Below are 25,864 nucleotides of genomic sequence, written 5' to 3'. Positions count from 1 at the left end.
GTTTTTTTGTGTATGTATGTGTGTGTCTGTTTTGTGTCCTGTTTATTAATTTAATATTAATGAGAAATTTCCCATATAAATAACTATTCTTCAAAAACATGGTTTTCATTGGTGGTTTTGCCCAAATATTTTCTTTATTTTCAATATTTAGCTGAAAAACCGCTCAGGAGTTGGCTCGGGTGCCTTTCTTTCCTCCACAATGCCGTTCCTTCACCGGGGAAGTTGAAAGGCTCTCCACTGGGCTTCCACAGAATGTTGATTTTAGTGCTCCATCACACTTATCGTATCTTGCCTCATGTAATTTTTTGTGTACACATCTACTTCTTTATCCAGCATTTATTGAATCCTTCCTTTGGAACAGGTATAATGCTAAGACCTCACAATACAATGGTAATGGAAAGGACATAAAAAGCAAAACACCAAAAAGTAGTTTTGTACCTGCATTCAGGGTACTTAGTCCATGGGCCGGGGAGACCCAGACACTACTCAGATAATCACACAAATAAGTGTTAATTTATAACTGTGATAAGCACCATTTACCTCTCCTTCAAATCACTTAGGAGAACAGTTTAAGTGAACAAGAACAAGGTGTTTTATTTGACCACAGATTTAATATGATCCAGATCTTATACTTCTATAAAGGTCAGTATAACCAAGAAATACCTTGTCCACTCAAAGAACCTAATGTACCTATAATACTCTGCTGTGGTTGGAGGGCATAGGGGTTCTTTGAGCCCATCTGTGATCAACCGGAGCACATTGTAAGGAGGAGCCCACACTGGAGAAGATTTCAGCAAGAATTTCAAATGACTCTCCTTAGAAGAACTGTAGCAAGTGATTCTGAGGAAAGGAAGACACAGGGAGGACATTTTAGCTGTTGTCCAATGTGCAGCCATTTATCAAGGTATGTAGAAGGGATTCTGGTAGTTGATGGGAAGTGAGACTGCTCTACTGCTTCCCTTTTCATTCTAAGATTTTAAGATTATCTGAAGCTGTTCAATATCGGAGGGATACCAAGAGACCCTGAGGATTGTTTTCAGCCTATGTAAATTGAGACGTGGGGGAAGAGTGTCTACTCATCTCCCTGCCAGTGACCCCTCCCATCTCAACCTTCCAGGCAAGAGGAAGCCACAGAGGCTTGGGGACCTGAGGAAAAACTGTGACTCTCAATGACTTGTATCTCCCGAGGCCAGGCTCCTACAGGCAAACGCTTCAGGAATTCCTAATAACCCATAGGGTAACGTCTGAATGCCTTAATGTGGCAGAAGGCCATCTTCCTTCCTCTCTGACTCGTCTCTCCTCCCTCTCTGTCACCGAGCTTCGTTTGTTCCGCTGATGTGGAAATTCCTTGCATAATGTGACTTCTTGTCCCTTGGTGCCCTTGCTGTTTCTTTGTCTTAAACACTCCTCTGTTGCTGAATAAATTCATTTTTATTCCTTTTTTAGGACCAGCTTAAAAGTTAGCGTCTATAGAATGTTTCTGGCTTCCTAGTGTTAGTTACTTCATAACATGTACCTCTGCTATAATATTACTGAAATTTTTTATTTAGTTGTTTAGCTTGCTCCTCTAGATTGTAAAGTCCCGGAAGACAGGGACTGTGTATTCTATTTGACTTTTCAGTGCCTAAAAGGCACTCAATAAATGCCTCATCCTGGGCATTCAGTAACTTTTGAATGAATGAATGAATGTAATTCTCATTTGCTTTACCGTATTGATACTTTACTGTGGCTTTGGCACTTAACATCCATGAGATTAATAGTTGAACTTGTGATTGGTTGGTTAAAACCTTGAGAGGTACAGGAGTGCAGTTTTCGTGAATCGTTTATTCAAGAGGCCAGTAGAGAGGATGTCGATTTATGATGAGGTTCCTAGTTTCTGCAAAACCCCTTTGTATTTTGGGTGACCTTCTTTTAAAACTCCTTAAGAGTTATCAAATTGTTGTAATCGTATTTTCAAGAAAACCACATCTTCATCAGGACTAAGGATAAAATGAGGCCATGAGACAATTGAAAATCACCGTTTTTTTAGGTAATTGTGGTAAAGAACTGATAAGCATTTATAGAAAGATGGTATTAGCATTTGGGAATGAAGGAAATCTGTACTAAGACATGTTCCAAATGAAATTGGGTGTACCCTGTGGCCAGCTGAAGAATAGATTAGGTTCTAATATGGTGTAGAGCTCATCGTTTGTAAAAGCTGATTTATAAGATGTTATCGGACCACACTCACACTTGCAGGACTTACTTTAAAAAAAGCTTCATCATTCATCAGCACCTGTGGTCTGGTTATCCAGGCCTGATCAGACTCTGGAAAATCTGATATGCTCAAACAGAAATTTCTGAACATTGATGTCTACTGGAAAATCAGTTGTTAACATGAAATGAGAAATACATTTGCAAGCAGACGGTATTGTAGTGTAATAACTGAATCCTGTTCCCAGCTGGTAGATTACTAGGGCAGTAGTAGTATCTTCAGAAAGCTTCTTGGTACGTATGTGGCATTAAGGCTGGCGAGGGCGGATAAGGCTGTTGAAGCTAATCAGATACTCCTGCAGGAGGAGCTTCACACTCGCTGCCCAAGTTTTGTTCTTTGTTCCCTGCCAACGTGCCGTCCTAGCTGTCTTCAGGGAGTCGTTCTACTGGGCACTAATCTTTTTTCTCATAGCTTCTGGCTGGTTCTAATCAGAATAGGATGTGTCGCTTCTACTACTCGAAATGACTCAGTTCCTCTGTTCACCGGATCACACTGTATTCATCTCCAAATATTGATTCGTTAACTGGAACCCTCTGTAAGGGACTGTTATTTTGTAGATAGAGATTTTGTAAATTGGTTTAAGTTCTTAGAATGTTATAATTATTGATCTCTTGCTCCATTAATGTAGTCTCTGGACTTGACGACTGATACCCAGATTTTTGTTTATAAGGAGGAACCTTCTAATTTGAGAAACTTTCTCTGGTGTGACTGTCTCCTTCCATCTGAATCTGTTCTTATTCTCCATCTCTCCAGCTGTATATATCCTTTGTAAAATGTTCATTTAAAATCAGCAGTGAATAAAATGATCTTCGTTCATAAGCAAACTGTTTAACTGCATATTTGAGTTTAATGATTTGGATTCATGTTTGAATTAAGTGATGTGGATTTATATTGCAGAAAACAAACATTTTAGGTATTCCTGAATCTTATAGTTGAATAATATGCTGAAAGCACCTTAAGTTAATTTTCTCACTAACTTGTTGAGAGGAAAGGTGACCTTTGCTGACTTCGCCTGATAGATAGCAATGACTAGAAAGATAGTTAAAAGGATTTTTGTGATTTATTTTGCTAACTCAAAAGAGGACATTCTTTTAGAACTTGTTAAAAAATTCTTTTCGCCTTTTCAATCATGGATAAGAAGTTGGGGGTTTTAGTCATCTTTTATAATTAGGCTGCATTGTATGATGTGATGCTATTGAAATATGAAAGAGAAAACACATGAGGGCATAATTATAGCCAAATGTGCGATTATCTTGGTCTCTTAGAGATGGAGCCTGGATATAGGGCCCTTAGGAAATTTTTCTTAAAAAGAATTCTTGATGATCTGTAATTTCATCACATCAAAAAAATATACTTCAAATATTGGTAGAGTAGCTTTGACATAATAGCAAAAAATGTATTTCTAATTTTGGCAAATGTGAAATTGTCAAGCACAGAGAATTATCCTAGTTGTTTTGTATTTCCTTGCACTGGCAGAGTCCAGTCCCCTTTCTGAATTCTACATAGGTTCACACTGTGATTTCTGATTCCTCTAATGTGATGTGTTGAGTCAGCCCTTTGCACTGTCCTGGCCTGACTCAAGGGCTATCCTGCTGTGGACTACACTAGGATTCCTTTCACTGAGACCTCTCCCTTGGACTTTATCCTTAAGACCAAGACTGTCAGCACCAGGTTCCTTTCCCTTGGCCCAGTACATGAAGAGATTTAAATTTATTAAGTACGAATGATGTGCTAGGTACTTCTAGGTACTCTACATATATTTCAGTTAAGCTTTTTTACAACTTCAAGATTAAGAAATTAGTCTATGCATTTCAGTCACAGAGTAGTAACTTGTCCAGGATGCACTAAAGGGTAAGTCTGAAACTTGGCTTCCGCTCCAGGTCTGATGATGGAGCCCAGGCTTTTTCCACTCTGCTGTGATATCCTCTACTTGGAGAAGGGAACACAGTGGCTTAGAGAATATTTCTTGCTGCCAGGACCGCTTTCGGTATACGTGGGCTAGACTAATGTTCTTAGAAACGTCTGTTCATTCATCCACCAGCCATCTAGCCATCCATCCATCCATGCATCTAACAGGTATTTCTTGAGTACTTATTGTGTGTTGGATGCTGTTTGAGAACCTGGAGATAGGCTGGTTACCAAGCCCTCTCTACCTTCATGAAGCTTATACCCAGTTATCAAAACACTCATTATGCAGTGAGTATGGGGTGAGAGAGTGTCTGGATTTCTTAGCCCAGTGCCAGACTTGTAGGAGGCCCTCAACCAGTATTAGTTTCTTTTGCCCTTCTCCTTTTTACCTCATTTTTATGCCCCTGGCCAACTATTGTCCCTTGTTTGTTCATTTCTGGTTGTACTTTGACTTGTTGACTTGGGTTTGTGTTTTTTTCTCAGAGATGTCTGTTAATCTTTAGAAATCAGCATGTTCCTCAAAGAGATTTGGTCTAAGTGGTCAGTTACTCTGGTTTTGAACATTAAGAAGGCGGTATGGGGTACAAACTTTCAGTTTTAAGATGAATAAAGTTTGAGGATATAATGTATAACATGGTGACTATAGTTGATAACACTGCATTGTATAATTGAAATTTGCTAAGAGTAGAACTTAAAAAACATTCTACTCTCAAAAAAAAAGATAACTATGTGAAGTGGTGGATGTGTTAATTAACTCAGTGGAAGGAATCTTTTCACAATGCATGCGTATATGAAATCATGTACACTTTAAATATCTTAAAATTTTATGTTGTTTACCTCAAAGCTGGGGAAAAAAAGAAGGCGGTATGATAAAAATGGTGTAATTTTTTGCTAAAATGTTATCTTTTTAGCTCTTGTATTAGGCATTAACCCTAATTACATTGTATATGTATATTTTTGTATTATTTTGAGTAGCATTGTTAATAATTTACTGTATATTATGTTATATGTCATTTTAAAAGATTTACTATATTTTAAAATATGATGTAATGAGAATATTAAAACTCATTAACCAGAGCATGAAACTTAGATTCTATTATGAAATTCATTGAACAAGTGTTATTTCTCATGGAGTATCTTGAGTTCTATTTTTGGAATGTTTCTTCTGTAGGATGTCATACATTTTTTGATAAATTTAAACTATTTACTGACAGATTTTTGAGGTAAACTAAATTGACAGATTTCAAAATGCCCATTTAGAGCTGAGCCTGTTTCTTGGACAAGTCTTTGTGTGGCTAATGGATGATTTCAGACTGTGTTGAAGATAAATATTAACCTCAAAGATCATTTAAATGTAACCTTGATAAAAATATTATTTTTGAGAATAGTGTAGTTATTCATTTTATGGTGGTGCAGTTTCTCACTTGACAACAGCACCACCATCCTCTCCAGTTCCTCAAGATAGAGATTTTAGTTGACTTTGGTTCCATTCTTCTCAGTCACCACATCCAATTGTTTTCTAAGTGTTGTCAGTTTTATGTCTAAGTCTCTCGTAAATTCATTTTTCTCTATTTCCACTCTCCTAGGTAAGGCCCCAGTCATCTCTCACCTAGAAAATTGTAACAGTCTTGTTACTAGCATTTCTTTATTCAGTGCCTTTCCTCTTTCAGGCTCTCTTCCACATTACTGTTGGAGTTTTTTGGAGGGAAAATAAAAAATATATATATATGTGTGTGTGTTTGCACACATACCTACACACACATTTGGTTCTGATTGTGACAATCCCTGATAAACCTTTGGTAGTTTCTCATTGCCTGTAGGGTAATCTAAGCTCCTTAGCAGGTTGTTTAAAAACTTGGTGGAATGGTTCCAGCCTTCCACCCCCAACCCCTCAGTCTTTCTCCTCTTCCTTCCAGTTGGGTCCAGCCAATGAACTACTTTGTTTGCAATCTGGGTGTTAGTGGTGCTTTGTTGGCATTATTTGCCAAGTATGGTATTCAGACTTTCTTTTGTCCAGGTAGCCTTTTAAATGTAAAAGCCACTCTTTCATCTTGCTTGAACATCTCCTGTAAGTACATGATGAGGTTCTACCATCTAAGGTGGCAGAGTTTGCTTTCTGCTTTACAAGGTGTGAAAAATTCCTACATAGAATATATTTTTTTTCTTGAAAGCCTTATGGCCTAAGTGGAATTAAATAACTAAAACTTAATGGCAGTTTTTTAGACTAATTTGTTGAAGGTTATTATTTTCCAATTTAGGCACTATTTGAAAGTTCTGAACAATTTTTGTGCATAAAATTAAGTTTTCAATTCATCATTAGAATTGTAGCATTTTCTTTTGCAATAATGTATACTCATTTATTTGTAACTATGTGAAGTGATGGATGCTAACTAAACTTATTGTGGTAAGCATTTTGTAATATGTACATATATCAAATCATGTTGCACACCTTAAACTAATACCATGTTATATGTCAATTATATTTCAATAAAACTTGGGGGGAAAAGACCACACACACACTCACTCTGCTACCCTACCCCTCCCTATACAATGAATATGATCACAAAGCTTCATAAGGCATTAGCACCACTGTAGCTTAAAAAAAAACAAAACTTGTTCATACTTCAGCAGCCTGATAGAATTGCAAGTCCTTCAAGTTTCGTCTGAATGCTTCTCTGTATTTGAAAGTGAATATTCACACTATGACAGTAACTCCAAATGATGTGCCATGTGCTGATAACTGACACTGTTAGGATGATAAGATTCAGTGGTCATCTTTGTAATCACGTGATAATTAATGGCTTTATGAAGTGATAATTAATGGCTTTATGAAGGACGAGGCCAAAGCTAGGTGACAGACATTGAATGCGTAGTAAGGCCAATTTATCTTTTGTGGCTCTCAGGGAAAATTTCCATGCATCTTTAGAGTTTAGATGTTTCTTTGTATGTTTGATATTTAAAATGTTTTCCATGGTTTATACTCTTTGTTTACTCAAACACCATGTGCACAGCAGCCTTTTCTGTCTTGATGCTCTATTTCCTCCCCTGGATTGCCTTTCCTTTGTCTCTTCCTTGCCGTCGGAAACTTCCTCATTGTTCTTCCTTGATCGCATTGAGTTGATCTTCTGAGGTTTCTGTGCTTTGCCATCCTTGAAGTTGTACCTAGCAACTCTTTGGTTTGTATGATTGTTGTTTTTACATATCCTTCCCTGTGAATCAGGCTGTAAACTTTTGGAAAGGAAAGTCTGTGCCATTGTGATCTTTGGAGCTCTGGAGCTTTTTGCTGAGTCTTATACCCGGTAAGTGTTTAAGAATTGTTTGAATTAAAGTAAATACTTGTTCTTAAATACAGCAAATAAGTGCACCTCAATTAAGATATCACTTGCGTGGCTGGTGAGGGTACAGATGGGTCTCAGTTTTAATTGAGGCTGTGGTAAGCATTAACACTTGTTTTTGAGAATAAGGAAACACATAGCTGAAATTTCCATTGTCGTTTAGGTCTAACCACTCTGATGCTCATAACACGTTCCTTGATGCGTATTCAGGTCCTGCTTCAGCTGTGAACTTCTGCTTTTCTGTTCGTTTCATTATTAAGTGAGTGTTTCTTAAATTCTAGTGAAGGGAAGAGGGAGCAGTTGATTATCTAGTTGCGTTATCCACCGCATCTGTTTCCTGTATATGACAGCAATTTCCTTTGCCCATGGAATCAAAAGCACCCTATAAATGTGGATTCTGGTTCTTTTAGTGAGAAGAAAGTTTAAGAACTCACTTTCTAAAGATCCGTTTACTTTTCCTGGTCACAAGCTCACCCTTAATTTGTCCTCTTGTCATGTTAATACCAAAAGTGACTTTTCTGGTGTGAAGAGTAGGTGGCAGACTTTGTCAGGTATCTTGAGAGCTGGGCTTTCCTGTGGGGGATCAGGACTGTCTGTTCTGGAAGTCTGCCATTTCAAGAGGTAAACCTATTTATTTTCATTTTAGAAATGAATTCAAGGCACACACATAGAATGTCTCAGGTGACTTACAATATTTTGGCATCATGACATAAAGAATTTTTAATTTTTTTTCCTTATCATATGTCAGTTTTTCTGAATTCATGCTTTGCAAAGGAGCAAACTAAATATTAGGGAATGTTTGGTATTCATGTTAACAGTGGCCTCCTTGGGTTGTCACAGGTTGGGCTAGCGGGATGTTGAGATGGTCTGTGTGTGTTTTAATCAATACAAGCATACTAAGAGCAATGACTGTTGTAATGACTTACACATATTAAACATTATTAATATTTTTAATTTAAAAACATTTCAAATAGACTGGAAAGGATAGAGAATTATACAATACCTTCCAGCTTCATCAAATCTTAACATTTGCCATATTGGTTTTAGATCATAAAACATTTTGGGAAAAGTTGAAGCTCTCCTTTTCTCCCTCCTGATCCCATAGTGCTTTTCTTCAGTTGGAATACGTATTATTTGCTGACTTCAAAAAAAATACTATATTTTTGTCAGATTACACAGTGAGTAGTTGAGTGGTGGTTTCCTTTAGGGAAACGAAGTTTATGCATCTCCCATTTTCAGGTTATGGTTATAGTGCTTCTGAAGAGGTCTTGTGAACATATGTAGGGTCACTTGAACAAGATGAGAAGCGTATATAGTTTGAAAAGTAAATTTGGTTGGATGTAGGCATTCACATTCTAATTAGTTGTTTAGCTTAAACGTTTCAGAGCCACTAAGTAGTTTCTTCAAATTAATTACCATTAATTTGCTTGAATACCTGGACAATCACTAAAACTGACTTTTTTCCATGAAGGTTTTGTACTGTAGTTTCCAAGGGTATTTTTCTCGAGTTGCATTGACTTGGTTGGTTTTGCTAATTTTCCTCTAAGCATTTCTTCTAAGCTATGGAATTCTGAATACTTCTCTCTTTTGCTTGCTTATTTTCTTTTTATGGATAAGTATAATGCAAAAACCAAAAGGTTATTTATTTTTCCTTAGTCCTGCCAAGGTCTATGTGATTTAATTCTATGGCATATTTTTCATTGTTGTTCACGTTTGTTCAACTCTGAAGATATGTTAAACTTGCATCATGTTTTATAATTACGTTTTAATTTTGATAGGTTCTAGGAACAAAGGGAAAAATATCTGAACTAAAATGGGGAGTTTTTTTGTGTGCTTTACGTTTTTGGAAGTTATATATCATAATTAAGGAAAAACTAGAAAAACAGAAATTAAAAAAATTCACCAGTGATTCATCATTCATAAATATCATAATTTTTTTTGGCCATGTATTTTTCCAATTTTTTCTTAAAAAAATTTATAAGATACATATTTTAACAGTTTACAGTTTATAATGTGCATTTTCATGTAATATTGTGAACAGTAAACTAGTTTTTATAAATAATTCCTAAATTATAATTATTCTAAGTACTGTAAGATGGAGGCTGCATAATACAGTAGTGGAAACACAGGCTTTGTATCATGCAGACTTGGGTTTGGATTCCTCCTTGACCTGTTATTAAGTTAGCTGTGTGACCTTGGCCAAGTTACTTAATCTTGGGTAAGATTTAAAACTTCACTGACTCCTGCTTGTACTCCTTTGTAAGATGGGAATAATAATGCCCATCTCCTTGGATTGTTATACTGGCTACATGAGATAGAGAATATAATGTGCCTGGCCTATTGCAGGCACTCACATAGTAACTATCATTATTATTTAATAAAGGAAATCATTTAATTGAAAGACAGGTTTTGACATTGGCTATTTAAATTAATATGGAAGTAGAAGCTTCTAGATGTCCTAGATTTTATTTGTACTTCCTTTCATGAAAGTATCTGTGGTCAGTGAGGGCTATATGAATAGTTCGATAACTGCTGCTGCCCCTTTGCCCAAATTTGGAATAGGTAGCCATCTTTAAAATAACGTGTAAGGAGGCATATTTTGAGAAACCTTCACATGTAATGAAAAGCTACTGAATATAATTGTTTCTTTTTTTTTTAAGATTTTATTTATTTATTTATTCCCCCCCCCAAAGCCCCAGTGGATAGTTGTATGTCATAGCTGCACGTCCTTCTAGTTGCTGTATGTGGGACGTGGCCTCAGCATGGCCGGAGAAGCAGTGTGTTGGTGCGCTCCCGGGATCCAAACCCGGGCCACCAGCAGCGGAGTACGAGCACTTAACCACTAAGCCACGGGGCCGGCTCATACTGAATATAATTGTGTGTATATATATATTGAAATATATTCCTCTATTAATGTCGCTCATATGTATGTTGTGGATCTTCTGCCTCCATCTCTCTTAACTTGGATATCTTTCTTAGCTCCAAAGAGCGTTACCATATGCTTCTCTCCCTCATTTTCATGTTTTCTTCTTAATTTTAATTTTTAGAAGCACCAATTCATGTTATTCCACCTTTTTACTAGCACAGTGTACCAGCTATTAGTTATTTATATATATGTATATTGAATTTTGAAAAATGTTATATAAAAGGAACCTTCATCATACTGTTCTCATATTCCACTTTATTTCCTTTTTTAATGAATGTTGCGTAGACTCTCATTTTTATCCGTTTATACTTTGTCATTTTATATCATAGAAGCAATACCCTTTTTAATTAATTTCTGAGCAGTTTTCTTGTGAGGTCGTAGAAGACGAGTTTATCGGTGAGCTCACGCCAGCCACGTGGCTTGTCTGAGTTAGCTGTCCCTGTTTGTAGTCAAGCTGCCAGTCCTCTGCTGACACCTCACTATGGTCACTGTGCTTCTTCCTGTTGGCCACCGTGTGTGTAGATTCTGAAGCTGCTCTTTTTTTTTTTTTTTTTTTTGTGAGGAGATCAGCCCTGTGCTAACATCCGCCAATCCTCCTCTTTTTTTGCTGAGGAAGATGGCCCTGGGCTAACGTCTGTGCCCATCTTCCTCCACTTTATATGGGACGCCGCCACAGCATGGCTTGCCAAGCAGTGCGTTGGTGCGCGCCCGGGATCCGAACCAGCGAACCCCGGGCTGCCGCAGCGGAGCGCGCGCACTTAACCGCTTGCGCCACCGGGCCGGCCCCTGAAGCTGCTCTTTTTAATCTGAGTTGAAGCTTACTTTTCCTTCACTACACACACATACACATGCACACACCCGCGCACACACACGCCACCTTGAAGTGAAGAGACTGCGTTTGGTTTCAGATGAAGTCAGTAAAAGGAGACAAAATTATAAATTTATAACTTTTGCCAGAAGGCTGAAAATTCCTGTTGTAGAGATTGGCATTCAGGGGTATAAACACAATCTAAAATTTTTCTAAATTGTCATTTGAATGGCTTGCTTAAAAATAGCTTGCGTAACCAAAAAACATTTCTTTTTAAAAGGTTCAGTACATGGTTGTGTATCCTGGTTGTTAGTTTTAGTTCTTTATGTGAGCCGCCACCACAGTATGACAACTGACAGATGAGTGGTGTGGTTCCATGACCAGGAAACGAACCTGGGCTGTGGTGGTGAGGGCACCGAATCTTAACCACTAGACCACCAGGGCTGGCTCCAAAAAGCATTCTTTTAATATTCTGGGATCAGGAGCAGTAAAGGTGACTCACCTTTTATCTGAAAGTTTTTAAAGCATGTGCAAAGGGTATTTAAAGGGGAAAAACTATTCCCTTTCAAGTCTATTAAGAAGAAAACATTTTATAATTTCAGTTTGTTACATATTTTTATTGTAAACTTCCATAATAGCATCGGCCTCATAGTAGGGGCACCTAGTACATTGTTTTTAAATGAATTACTATCTCATGACTATTAACTATCAATTTGTTACTGGTTTTAAATTATATTTAACATTGCACGAGTTTCCAGAGTCCATCATTTAATCCTCACAATCTTGTGAATTAGGCAAGAGAGGGATTTTCTTCATTTTCCAGGAAACTTAATTGAATTGCTCAGGTACCACAAAATGCTGACTCCGGGGTTTGAATTTAGGACTTCTAGCTCCTAATTCCATGCTTTTTGTTCAGTGTATACTGCTTTCCCACACCGACCTGGAACTATTTCAGTATTTAATATTATAATAGTTGTTCATTTATTCAATAGAGTTTTATTGAGGGCACAATTTTTTAATTTTTTATTTTATTTTATTTTTCCCCCCAAAGCCCCAGTAGATAGTTGTACATCATAGTTGCACATCCTTCTACTTGCTGTATGTGGGACGCGGCCTCAGCATGGCCAGAGAAACGGTGCGTCGGTGCGCGCCCGGGATCCGGGCCCGGGCCGCCAGCAGCGGAGCGCGCGCACTTAACCGCTAAGCCACGGGGCCGGCCCTATTGAGGGCACAATTTTAAGTTCTAGGCCTTTGTGGATGAACGTAAAGATAAGATTTCTACCCTCAGGGAAGACTGTCAGTAAATAAATAAGCAGATAGATAAGGTAATTATTGTGCCTACAATAATAATGATTGGCAGAGAGTAAGTACTCAACAAATGTTTATTGAATGAATGAGGCAACAAAGTGATAAAAAAAAGAAATACTGAGTGTGACGTCTTAGATAGATTGACAAGGGAAGGTCTTTCTGAGGAAGTGACATCTAAGCCAGGGAAAGAGTATTTCAGACAAAAAGGATCAGCACAGGCAAAGGCCGTGAGGCAGAAAAGAGCTTGGCTTGTTGAGGACACCAAAGATGGCCAGCGGAGCTGGAGCATAGTAAGCTGGGGAGACAGGGATTCTGCATGAAATTGAAGAGAAAGGGACCAATTATGTAGGGCCTTGTAGATCATGATAAGAAATTTGGCTTTTATTCTAATGTTGGGATACAATTTTCCATTTGTCTTGTATTTTTGCGCAGATTACCTTTGTTCTAGACTGTTTTCAAGGATAATCTGTAAAGTCAACAGCCTTGGAAGATAAAGAGAGTGTCTCCCTCCAGAGCAAAGATCAGGCACACTTAGTGTCTAGTTTAATAAAGACAGTGTCAATAATAACAATAAACAAACACATAGAGACGGAGATTGGATTGGTGGTTACCAGAGGGGAAGTGGGGAGGGAGGAGGGCAAAAGGGATAATTCAGCACATGTGTGTGGTGATGGGTTGTAATTAGTATTTGGGTGGTGAACATGATGTAATCTATGCAGAAATAGAAGTATAATGATGTACACCTGAAATTTATACAATGTTATAAACCAATGTTACTGCAATAAACAAAAAATTAAAAAAAAAAAAGAAACAATGTACACCTCATCTGCTCCCTCTTTTATTTGAGCAATAAGATTCAAATTCATGAAATTCCTAAGCTTAAAAAAACCACAAAAGTTCACAGGGAAATTTTTGGAAGTGATGGACATGTTTAGTACCTTGCTTGTAGTGATGCTATTATGGGTGTATGCTTCTGTCCAAACTAATCAATATATATATAGTAAATGTATTCATTTTTTGTCTATTACTCATACCTCAGTAGAGCTAAAAAATTAAAATAAATTCCTGAGTTTACTTTTTGAGGATGTATAAAAATCAAAATTTCTAATAAAATTCAGATTGTTAATTTCTGAAAAAAATAAAAATAAAAAAATAAAGACTGTGTCTCCTTCTAGGGTGGAGGTCAGACAGGCTTACTGCCCATTATAAAAGATTTGGGTTCGTTAAGCTCAGGGTTACTCTCCTGTAACACAACAAGTGCTGTGCAGGTGTCATCTGGTCCTCTTTGTGTCACCTGATGGGAATTGGGACTTAAGGGACTGGTGCCCAAAAATGCTGCTACTCTGGCTACTGCTACTGCTGAGTAATGAAGTCCTTTGTCTCTGACCCAGGAGTCTCATGTCTTCTGCCAGCATCCATACAGCTGTGGCAGGCTAAATTGTCAGCTTGAAATTAGGGTAAAATCTTATAGCCTTCACATTTCTTGACATCTCAGGATATGGAAAGCCATTGGAGGGTTTTCAGCAGGAGGATAATAATATGTAATTTAACCTTTTAAAAAGTCCTTCTGGCAGCTCTGTGGAAAATGATCATGGGTAGAAAGAAGGTTAATCAGGAATTTGGGGCAGTTGTCTAGTTGAGAGATAATAGTGGCTTGGACCAATGTGCTGACAGTGGAGATGGAGAGGAGTGGAGGATTCAAGGTGGTCTTCAGGAGGTGGAATTTATAGGTCTCGACAGAATGGATATGGGTATGAAAGAAAAGAATGGAGAATGAATCCTGGGTTTTTGGCTCGAGCAAATGGGTAGTTAGAGGCAATTTTAACTGAGATGGTCAAGCCTCAAGATGAAGATAACAAGCCTGTACAAGGACTTATTTCTCTTGTGATCACCACTTTAGCCTTTTTCCAGCCACTTTATTGGCTTGACTCTATCTCTGTAGAACTTTTATGCTTGGAATTGCAGGGAAAGGAAGAATAAGAAATAGTTTGTACAACTTGGGATCAGAGAACCATTGGTATGTACTCTTCTGGGAAGAACATTTTTCTTGTCTCTTCATGAGTTATCAAATCCATTAAAGTGAAGAAATACATGTCTTGCAGTCCCTTGATAAGTGGGTTGTCTCAATAACAGTAAATTAGATTAGCTTGGGAGGATTTATTTTTCAAATAGCCATATTGATTTTTACCTAAACTTTATTATCTGGGAGTTTAAAATGAAACTCGTTAATATATTTCAGAGTTTTCCCTTTTTTGACATTAAAGTAATACATTTCTTTCTTATTTTTTAGATTTTAGATTTCTTTCAAAGCTGTGCAATTCTCTCTTAATTCTAAAGGATAATTACTGCTCGTCCTGTGATCACATAAGCTTAATACAGTAAGATGAAAGAAACAAATATCTATGGATTAATTTATTCAGTTTGTCATCTTCATTCAGAAATTCCTCAGGATAACTTGTCTTTTCAATGCCAGATGCTTATTTCAACAGCACCTGATTGCTTTTCGTAAAGAAAGTAACTAAAAAGCTGGAAAAAAAAAACAAACACAAAAACCCCTGGCCCTGCAGAGTTCTGTTAAATACCTTCCCTTTTTATCTAGTGAGATTTATTTATTTTTTTGTGTGTGCTTCTCATGTGCTTATTATATTTACAGGATGATTTTACATTTCTTAACCTTTATGTTTTGTGGACGGTTTTAGGCCACAACATGAAGTTTGTATGAGTTTTGAATTATTTTTGTACCATCTCATGCATATCCTTTTATTTCTTTTGTTCTGTAGCGTTTTGTTTTGGTCTGTGGCCTAGGTCTGGATTTTTCTTCTTTGGAAAAAAAGGGTTGACAGGAGAGGGAAGACAGAGCTTAGAAAAACTTTTTGGGTGTGGGGGGGCGGGTGGTGGAGGCTAGGCTTAAAATTATTTCTGATTCATTTTATACTCCACCCCCTGAAAATCAACAATGGAAAAACTTATTCCATTTTAAAGATAGAAAGCGTGAACTAAGGTCACAAAATCGTTAGTGCTTATCATTAGACTTTTCCAGGTGGTATGAGTTGTTATTAGTGACTTTAATAGACTCGAGATGTTTCTGCCAGAAATGCGGTTAGAATGAATGCAGTTATTTCTGACTTTTTGAGAAGATAAATACACTATCTTTTTGCTTTTCTTTTCTGCTTATGGAGATCCATCTTTCTGGGTTTTAGCAGTTTTAAAACACTTCCAGGTAGTAGAGTGGTATTTAAGCTTCCCAGGATGTCCAGTCTTTCCTTCAGAGAGGTATTGTTGTTCTGCCTTAGTATCCTATCATATAAATTCTTTAAAAGGGCTCAACATTTGTCACTGATTTCATGTTTCATGCTGTGTGCTAAGTGTTTTATGGTTTCACCATATTTAGGCTATGTTTGGAATTTCATGAATGGGTTGCTGGTCTTCTCTCCTTTGTCCTCTGATTTCAAAACAAAACAACAATTAGTAATGAGTTTTATGAGATTTTTGTCTCTGAGAGGAGATTTTATTTAGTGACTGAATTGAAAGAGAATTTGTAGGCTATGGAATGTGTTGGAAACTTTCCCCAAAGGATTGTTCATATTGCCCTTGCAGTTGAAGTCCCAGATTTGTGCCTCTGCCCCTTTCTTGGCCTTCAGGAAGGTTTTTTCCTCCCCCTGGTTCTGGGCCTAGACTTGCCTATACCCTAAAAACCATTCTGGAACTGGTTTACAAGCAAGGAATCTTACCCTCAGATTGTTAACTCCATTTCTCCTGCCCGTCTTCCTTCTTCTCTGCTTGAGGACTAGTGGAGGGCACAGGAGAAAGAGGATTGGAGTCAGACAGACCTGGGTTTGCATCTGAGCTCTTGTTTATTAGTTGTGTGACCACAGGCAACATAAGCACCTTTTTAGGCCTCCAATCTCAAATGTAAAATCGACACCCTCCTAATGACCTCCTTGTGGTTGGGCAAGGCACAATCATTTATGTCACAGGCCTTGTGCTCAGCATTTGCAGGTTCTCACTAAGAACTAGAACATGATCCGTACTTTGAAGCTGCTGTGTGTCCCTCTCTGATCCCATCCTCCTGCCTCCCTCTGGAGGTGACCAGTATCCTGAATTTTATGTTCAACATTCCCTTGCTTTTTAAAATGATAGATCTGTAAGCAATACATTTTAGCTTTGCCTATACAGGCTCTGTGAAATGGTATCATATTATGTTTAGTCTCTACTAAGGGGGCATCACAGCAGGTGAGTGTAGAACTCTTGGCTCCCCACTCGGCCTTTGTTGGCGGGAATGGAGGTGGGGTTGCAGTTTTTTCTGTGGTGTTTGGCGGAAGTAGTGGTTTTTACCTAAAACATCTTTGTCTTCCTAGGCTTCCTCCTTATTGGTCCTTTAGAGAGGGCAGACTTTTCTGATACTGAACCAGAGGTAGGGATAGCATTATGTGACATGGGTTGAATCCAATAAGTAACTAAATTGCTGTTAATGGGGACAAGATTTACTACTTCTATAGGGAAGGGAAAGCTGAAAACTGGAATGAACCCTGTGGTGTTGGGTTGGAATTCAGGGTATCTGTAGGAACTCATGGTTTTCAGTATATATAGATAGATACAGAAAGAAAAAATAGGTATACATGTGTATATATATGTGCTTCTATTCACTTAGATGATGTGGGAACAGCGATAACCCAATTGCAATAAGCACACCCAGATCTTGGTTCCTAAATACCGTTTTTTCCCTCCAAAATGGTAGGAATTATCAGACTAGAAAATCACTTTTTGGCAACTGTCATAGAATAATTAATTTGGCCGAGAATTATCAATGGACACTAAAAATATTGGGTGAAAGTTTGTTGAGAAATAGGATCTTTATATAGTCTTAAAGTGTCACCTCACAAAATACTTATTAATTACAAAGGGAAAAAGAGTAACTTTAGAGTGGGCAAATCTGGCAGATGCCACCTTAATCAAGTGATATAAGTTAACATTCCCAGTCAGGGGGAAAAAATTGAAATAGTGTACCACCTGATAGGATACAGTGAGAGGAACTCTTCTGTGGTATTCCTGCTGAGCATTCATAACTTGAATCTAATCATAAGGAAATATCAGACAAACTCAAATCAAGGAACATTCTACAGAACTGCCCTGGAATCTTCAAACTTGTCAAGGTCGTGAAAGTGAAGGTAAGTGTGAGGAATTGTAGATTAAAGTAGACCAATGAGCTATGTAAACTAAGTGCAGCGTGAGATCCCGCTTGGATCCTTTGACTAAAATGGACATTATTGGGACAACTGGAGAAAGTCGAATCTGGTCTGTGGATTGGATGATGGTATATATCAGTGTTTGTTTCTGGATTTTGATGGTCATGGTTATTGTAGTTTTGTAGGAGAATGGCCTTGTTTGCAGAAATTATATACTAAACAATGTAGGGGTGATAGGCCGTCACGTTGGCTGCTTACTCACAAGTGGTTCAGGGAAATAAAGTTATTTTACGAGTCTCGCAAATTTTTGTAGGTTGGTCTGAGATTCTTAGGCAAAATAAAACAAAACAACCTCCGCCTTCTGCTAGTTGATTTAGTAACTCAAAATCTTTAGCTTATCAAACAAATCGTTTTCAGCCATGTGTTGCTTAATGACGGGAATGCGTTCTGAGAAATGTGTCGTTAGGCAATTTCGTCGTTGTGCGAACATCATAGAGAGTACTTGTACAAACCTAGATGGTATAGTCTACTACTGTAGCCTAGCCTACACCTAGGCTGTATGGTACTCATCTCATGGGACCACTGTGGTATATGTGGTCCTTTGTTGACAGAAATGTCATTAGGTGGCACATGACTGTTCAAGGTTTAACAGGTTTGCTTTTCCGTGCTGTCTTTTGTCTTGCAGCTGCCCTACCAGTGTGGCTTCCTTTTATGCCTTGGTTGTCTTTTGGTATGCTGGTTTTTAAATATTTACCATCACCTCATTAATACTTTCGTTCCCTCCTCGTTATTTATTTCCATTTACTTATGTTTTGTCTTTGTGACAAACCGCTGCTTTCAGTGGAAGGTATGGTTTATAGAAGTGTGGCACTTTACTGTGTTGCAATTCAACGATAATACTGTATTTAATCTTAACTTACTTTGTGTATGCTATTCTTTTCTCCCCAATTCACTGGTGAGCTGTTTAAACTCTTCTTTCTGTCTTTTTTCACCACACTGCATCTTCCTCAGTACTGAGCATGTTTCAATAGGCTTTTAGTAAAAAGTGTTGAACTGGTTGATTGCTATCTTAGAAATTGGAGTTTTCAGAAAGTATAAAGTAGGGTAAAGGAATTTGATAGAGTGGTGAATGTGATGCTGTACTAAGCCGTAATCTAGTCAGCTCATGTTTGTGTGTGCCAGTGGTTAGCCCCCAAAGGTGTAGGATTAAGCGTATTAGGACCAAGCTGGTCTTACTCTAAAACTTGGATGGTTCGGGGAGGGGGGTTGGGTAGCTGTGGGGAGAAGGTTAATTGTCAGAGCAGCCTTCTCTCTCTGAGAGCAGTACATGTAAGCTGTCTGTTTGGTAGAACTGCCCTTTCCCCTTAGGACAGAAAATCAGGGGTTCGAGGCATCGAATTGACTCCTCGTGGCTTTCTTTCTCTGGTACAACTAAAATCCATCATGGGGCTCGATTTCCTTACTAAGGTTAGAGGACAAACTTCTCTTTAACAGTTATACTAATTTTCATATTTCTCAGAACGATCAAGAAAAAAAAGCTTTTAAAACCCTGGAGTGGTAGTTACACGGCACTTAGTGTGCTCCCACACGCATGGGCTTTTCTTCAGCACTTTGTTATTTTTTTCTTGCTGCTTTTACAGTGTAGGTGGCCTTCTCCGGGTTACTTTTGACAGGAAATCGAGCAACCTTTCTTTTTTGGAACGGAATACATTTTACTCCTGAGGGAAAAAAAACTGAAGTGTTTATGTTTTGAAATTTAATTATGAATTTTTATTTGAAGACTGATTTAAATCTAGAAAAATGGAAGTACGGGTTAAATTTTATATTGTACACTACTATTTCTGAACCTTCCTAGTAATTTTTGGGCCTTCCTTTCTTTCTACAACCAAAATTACTTTGCTTTGTAAAGCAAAAATTGCCTTGCTTTGTTCTCTTAGCCATTGATGGGTATTAAGAAGTCATCTTTGACCAGGTCATTATTTTTCTGGCTTTTGTCTAAGGCTACCTTCCAGTCGCCTTCTTTCTGCAGTAGAGGTGTGACGGGCTCAACATTGATTTAACGGGTGTCTTGAATCTGGAAGGTATGTTAGCCCTGCCTTTGGAAAAGCGCATCATTTAGTAAAGCTTCTTCGTGCTTTGGCTAGTGCAGAGGTCCCCAAAGCATGGGTAGGGAACTCCAGATTGGGGCCTTGCCTCTGCCACAGATTCTGCCTGCAATGCCAAGCCCCCTGGTGCTTTGGGATATGAATGCCAGGCGACCCGCTGCCCACCACCACACAGGTACACACTGCCTGGCGTGATTGTGCTTGGGTTTGATTTGGGGAATGTCTTTATGGCACTGGGGATTCAGAAGAAGTAATCAGTCTATAATTAGACTGTAAGCCCATATCAGGGAAATGTCCAGGGGGAATGGAGTAATTCTGATGGAATCTTTCTAAGTGTGTTCATAAATTATATCCTTTTGCTTGAGTTTAAAATGTGCATGTTTGCTCATATACCTAAGTGGATTACTAGTGCAAATCAGTTGTCAGGTATGTCTTATTTATGCAATAAGCTAGTTACAGCTCATTAATTAAGATTAACAAAACAAGGTATATATTTGGAATGTTATAGGTTTCTTTACCCATTTTGTAGGTGCAATCATGTAAAAACTGCAAGTTTTAGGGGCCAGCCCAGTGGCATAGTGGTTAAGTTTGCGTGCTCCACTTCAGCGGCCCATGGTTCCTAGGTTTGGATCCTGGGGACGGACCTACGCACCGCTTATCAAGCCATGCTGTGGCGGCGTCCCATATAAAGTAGACGAAGATGGGCATGGATGTTAGCTCAGGGCCAGTCTTCCTCAGCAAAAGGAGGAGGCCTGGCAACAGATGTTAGCTCAGGGCTAATCTTCCTCACCAAAAAAAAAAAAGTACTGCAAGTTTTATTATCTGGGATATCTGACTCTCAGAAAACCCTTCATAAGTTTCTTTTCCCCCTAGTTTTCTTCTGATGTTTACACGATTTGATTTCTGGTAGGTTAGGAAAGACCTGTTGCAGGGTCTTGCTGAGGTCTCTTCTGCTGTATTACATATGTTCATAGTGTGGGGACCTAGTAGGCTCATTAGTAAGTCTCATTTTGTATGCAGTGAAGTAAGTTTTGAAGTACTTTTATATTTGGCTGAATAAAAGATGGGAATCCTAATGTCTAGGGTGACAGGCTGGGAAGAGGAACTTCCCCTCTTTCCTCACCAGGAATTGGAAATATCTGTGAGAGAAGCTAAGCTCTGGTTCTTACTCTTCTTGGCTTCCATTTTATATGTTTGGGAACAGGATTTGGGAATTAACATAGTTTAAAATAGTTTTTCACCTCAGCAGACATTAAAAAATTAGTTTCTTGAAAGGTCTTATGGACATGTGCAGTCTGATTTGTTTTAACATTATTAGACATATGTACATGTAATGCAGATTATTAATATTGGGCATAGATGTGTGTTCTTGTAACTAATAATGACCTTAGCATTCACGAGAAGTGTTTTATGACTGTGATAGGAGCTCATAACCTATCTGAAATGACCAATGTGGGAATCTCTAACTAATCAGAATGTTTGGTTGCTTTGGAACAGCAACCAGTCTTTCCCAATCTTACTACTATTGACATTTTGGGCTGGATAGTTCTTTGTAGTCGGGGGCTGTCCTGTGCCTTGTAGGATGTTTAGCAGCATCCCTGACTTCTGCCCATTAAATGCCAGTAGCATAATCCCTCCCCCCTATTGTGACGACCAAAAATATCTGCAGACATTGCAAGATGTCCCTGGGGTACAAAATTGCGCCCTGTTGAGAACCGCTGGTTTGGAACAGTGGTTCCCACAGGCAGGTGATGGGCCGACTACGTCAACGTCACCTTGGTGGTGGGCCTCTTACGCATGCCGGTTCCGGGTTTCTCCCCAGACTTCCTGCACAGATTATATGGGGTGAGGCTCTGGATCAGTAATCTGCCTAGAGACTGAATAGCCAGGTTTTGTTGTGTAAGTTTGAGTGGCTGTTGGTTGGCTTAAGTTTAAATGTGTTGAACTACACATAAAGAGATTACAAATTAAAGAGGATTTTAGAGGTAAAGTATAACATTTCACAGTCACGATTTGATTGGTAGTAGTGATTTTTCCCCCCTTATTACTATGAGGTACAGTTGTATGTTTTTCAAAATTCGAAAATAACCTTATTATACTAAAGTTCATAATTATTTTAATCTAGGTTTTGAGAGAATTGCTCAAGTTGGACCTCAAGGAGATTGACTGCTAACTTCGAAGTGGAATAAGGTGAGTTGGGGGATTAGTCACAAGTCATGTTGGGGGAAGGGAATGTCACTCAAACACTTGTTCTCAGAAGACCTGCTACTTACAGCAGAATTTTGATTTATTGGATGTGGATCCTATAATTCTTCCCTACTGGTTTTTCCTCTTTTGTTATTTTACCGCTGAGAGGCAGAAATGGAAATGGAGAAGAGGGGAAACTTGTGTGCAGTTTTTAGTCATTGATTTTTGAATTCAGCATTGTCATCTTTCTAGATAAAATAGTTCAGATATTTTTCTGGCTACTTAAATTAATAATAAGGTTTTTGTTACATACTTATGTTTCCATTCCATAGTAAATGCGTTTCAAAAAATCTTTGTGTTTTCTTAAATTTGATGGGAGTTTATACCTTGACCCATGTTCTAAATAAGAATCATGTTAACTCTGATGCTTTAGTGCATAATTTGGGATACCAAGCTTATTTGAAAAAATTGAGACATGGTTGGATGATCTACTGTTTGACAGTTACCTTGTATGTATTACCGTTGATCTTGGAGTGATTGCCCTTGGTTACTCCTAGGTAGAAACCCAGGTCTATCTTAGGCCTGTTCTAATGTTTCTGTGGACATTTCTCAGATACTTTAATCAGTGTAAAAGGGTATATTCTCTTATTGAGAAAAATAACAGCTTAATTCAGATTGAGAGAAACATTTCCACAGGCTGAAAATGGTGTAAAATGTTAAGCTCTTAAATTCAGATAAAACAATTGTGTTGGGGTTGTGTAATTTTCTTTAGGTTTGTTACTTTGTACTTAACCTTCATCTCAGCCAGATGCTGAAACAAAGACCTTGGGATTTTTCTTATCTGCGGCTTTGTCAGGAGCAGAAGCAAATTGCTTAAGGAGTCAGCTCTTCTGGAGCTGCTGCCTCCTAGCAAGGACGGTCAAGGTTATCTGAGCATCTCACCTCCGGAAACCCTTGTGCAGAGCTCAGGGCGGCTTTTCTGAAGCCCGCTGGGTAATTGGAGCACCGCTTTCAAAGTGGCTCGCTATTTCTGACCTTCCTTGAATTTCAGTGGGAGAAATTGGGGAATGATTATCTCTGAAAACGTTTTTAAAGTACATTAGGACACTTTCCTGGTAGCATTCATTTAACCATTCTCAGCATCATTCTTTAATAGAGGTGGAATCCAAGAAAGATTTTTAGATCTCTGTAATTTTTAGCCATTTGAAGAGCCCACTTTTTTTTTTTTTATTAGAAGCACAACTGAAAACTGTCTTTGAGAATGTAGCATTTTAGAACCATCAAGAATTGCTCAGTGGTGACGCAAGCAGCCTGCAGGAACACTCCAGGAAGATAGTTGTAGCTCAGGTACTTGGCGAAGGAAGAAGAATCAGTGCGTGTTATTGAGCGCCCTCTGGTTTTCACCTCCAACTTATAAGTTGTTTTGCAAGATGGCTTTCTTTTGTCTCCTGGGTACCTGTATACTATAGAGTATAGTGTGGTCCCTCTATGTCTTATGGTGTTTTAAACACTGAAATAAGGGTCAGCTCCTGGTTGGTAAACTTGAATGACAGTTTTTAGCAGAGGCCATAAGTTTTCTAGGATTACTATGAGGCCGAGCTTGTTTAACTTACGTCATAGCAGCTACACCTTCTCCTGAGTTGAGTTGCTTAGTTTAATAACCAGAATCCCTGGGCACTTAAATCACTTCTTTTAGTGGCAGCGGTATCTGATGGTGCTAGTACGATATATCTGTTAGGTCAGGTGGGAGATTCCTCGCTCATGCATTCATGCTTGCTCGGATCCACCAGACAGTAGACAAAGGAGGCTACATTTGAACAGTTGTCCAAACCTGCTGGTGGCATGACTCTTTCTTGGTCTTCTAAATATATCCTTCTTTCCTAAGTGCTCTCTCTCTACTTAAGGGACATCTAACACAATTCCCTTCCTCCAGAAGAAAACAAAAAGACAAAACAAAACAAAACCCAACCCACAAAATCTTATGTTTTATGTGTAGCTCTGTGTACATCTTATTAAGTCCATCATTCTTATACTTTCTTGTTTATTTTTTGAGTAGCATTGTTTTAGAATATAAAATTGAATTGAGAAAACATACTTTTTTCCTTTCCTTTAAAAAAATTTTTAGTTGCTATATTCTTGCTAAATACCCAGCAAGAAACATAGTGATGTTAATTGATAGTAATCTCTGACTAAATTATGTGCTTTACACATTAAAACATTTGAATAATTTTCCCAAGTATATTTTTCTTTGGATTTTCCGTTTCTTCTGTAGACAGTTATGTACTCCTAGGTAAATGAGATATTATTTAAATTTTTCTCTTAGTTTGGCTTGGTTATTGCATCCCAGCCTTCTCCTTTTTCATGGGAGAGTAATTGAGGAAATTTTTAAAAAGCTCTCCACTGCTTTCTTTTCTTGAAAATAAAATAAAAAAGAATAACACTGGTCACATTTACTTAGACTTACAGTTTGCTGGTATAATACACAAAAGTGAAGACGTACTTTTTGTTGCTTTCTGGGAAGGCCTAACCCTTTAGTAAGTGTAAAAACAAAAGGGAAAAAAAAAGCATGTTTGTGCGTTCTCCTAGGCTTTTTTTGGTGTTATATGTGGTGGTAGCAAGAAACCTAATAAGCATAATGCCTTACATTGGCCATCCAGACAGTGGAATGACTCTAGCAGATTCAGAGGCCAGTTAAACAATGGAAGCCTGGAAGACGTTCCCTCTCTGGCTGTCCATCCTGTAGAGCTGTTATCTGACCCCCTCATGTCCACTGATGCACCTATCTCTGTTCTCATTATTCTAACAAGTTGTGTCTTCCTTAAGACGTAAGTGAACAGCTGTTCACATCCAATACAGTTTCCTCTGTAAACATAGTCCAGTGACAAAGACAATAGATTAAATAGTATTAGGACTTTGAATATATTAACTCTAAGAAGAAAATAACTCAAATGTTTACCTTGAGTAGGCTCATTAGATTCTTTGGGTCAACCTAAATTGAAGTTTCACAGTGGCACTGAGGATACAAAAGGGAGACAACTTTTTAAGATAAATACTAGATGAAATTTTATTAACTAAATGCCGACATAATATAATATGAAAATATTAAAAATTTATAGTAGCAAAGGGATGATTGCGGTTTTCCTTTTATCTTTGGCCGTGACTAATATGAATTGAGTTTGGCAAGCCTTGAGGTCACTTATTTCATTATGCTTATTTATTATTCAGAGCCGCCTTCTTTGTTCTTAAAAGAGAAAATTATATTAAATCTTTTGGCCTAGCAAACATTTGACCAGCCTATGGAACGTGTTATGACCCCTTCACGTTTACTAATGTTGTTCTTCAGTAAGAACAACGTATTCTCACCTACCTTACCTTTTTGTTCTTCAGAACATAAGAGTACAGGTGTCCACATCAAATAGAGAGTTGCCTCTTTTACATTCATTCTAGTGACAAATAGAACAAATCGTAATAGAAAGTGAATTAAGTTGTCTTGGGAGGAGTGCCTTATATCTTAGTACTTGGTCATTCTTTTGGGCCCTGGATTTGTATGGATATGATTCTTTATAATCATACCATGTTACCTACTTTCTTGACTGTCTAATAAATTTAAAGTTTGCTAATAGTGGATTTGAACAAAAGTCTAAAGTAAGGAATCAAAAAATAGAGAGGCAAGAACATGAACTGTATGTGGGAATGTGGGTGGATGTCAGTGTGGGAATTGTGCAGAGTACTGTCTCCCTCCCCTCCTGCCCCCGAAAGTTGGGTGGGTGGAAGCATTTTGGAAGATCTGGCTTCTGGGAGCAGATCACAGTGGGGAGCTAGAGATGAAACTTTGGGGGAGCTTGCA

The 25,864-nt window shown here is 38.2% G+C and overlaps 1 protein-coding gene across 15 annotated transcripts in view; it reads left to right on the top strand.

The window, feature by feature from the left end:
• The window catches only part of SIPA1L1 (signal induced proliferation associated 1 like 1), a 363,798-nt gene that overhangs the window by 59,154 nt on the left and 278,780 nt on the right, over nt 1-25,864 (top strand). For 11 of the 15 annotated variants that reach the window (XM_087448297.1, XM_087448291.1, XM_087448287.1 and 8 more), the window contains one exon: nt 21,956-22,020. The exons of the other annotated variants lie outside the window; for them this stretch is intronic. The gene's annotated coding sequence lies outside the window, so the exon portion shown is untranslated. The remainder of the gene's footprint in view (nt 1-21,955; nt 22,021-25,864) is intronic. 15 annotated transcript variants of the gene reach the window in all.

The sequence above is a fragment of the Ceratotherium simum genome, chromosome 24, assembly GCF_057802395.1.
Source record: "Ceratotherium simum simum isolate JZ-2026a chromosome 24, ASM5780239v1, whole genome shotgun sequence".
Classification (NCBI taxonomy): domain Eukaryota; kingdom Metazoa; phylum Chordata; class Mammalia; order Perissodactyla; family Rhinocerotidae; genus Ceratotherium; species Ceratotherium simum.
This window is presented reverse-complemented; position numbering and strand designations above follow the sequence as displayed.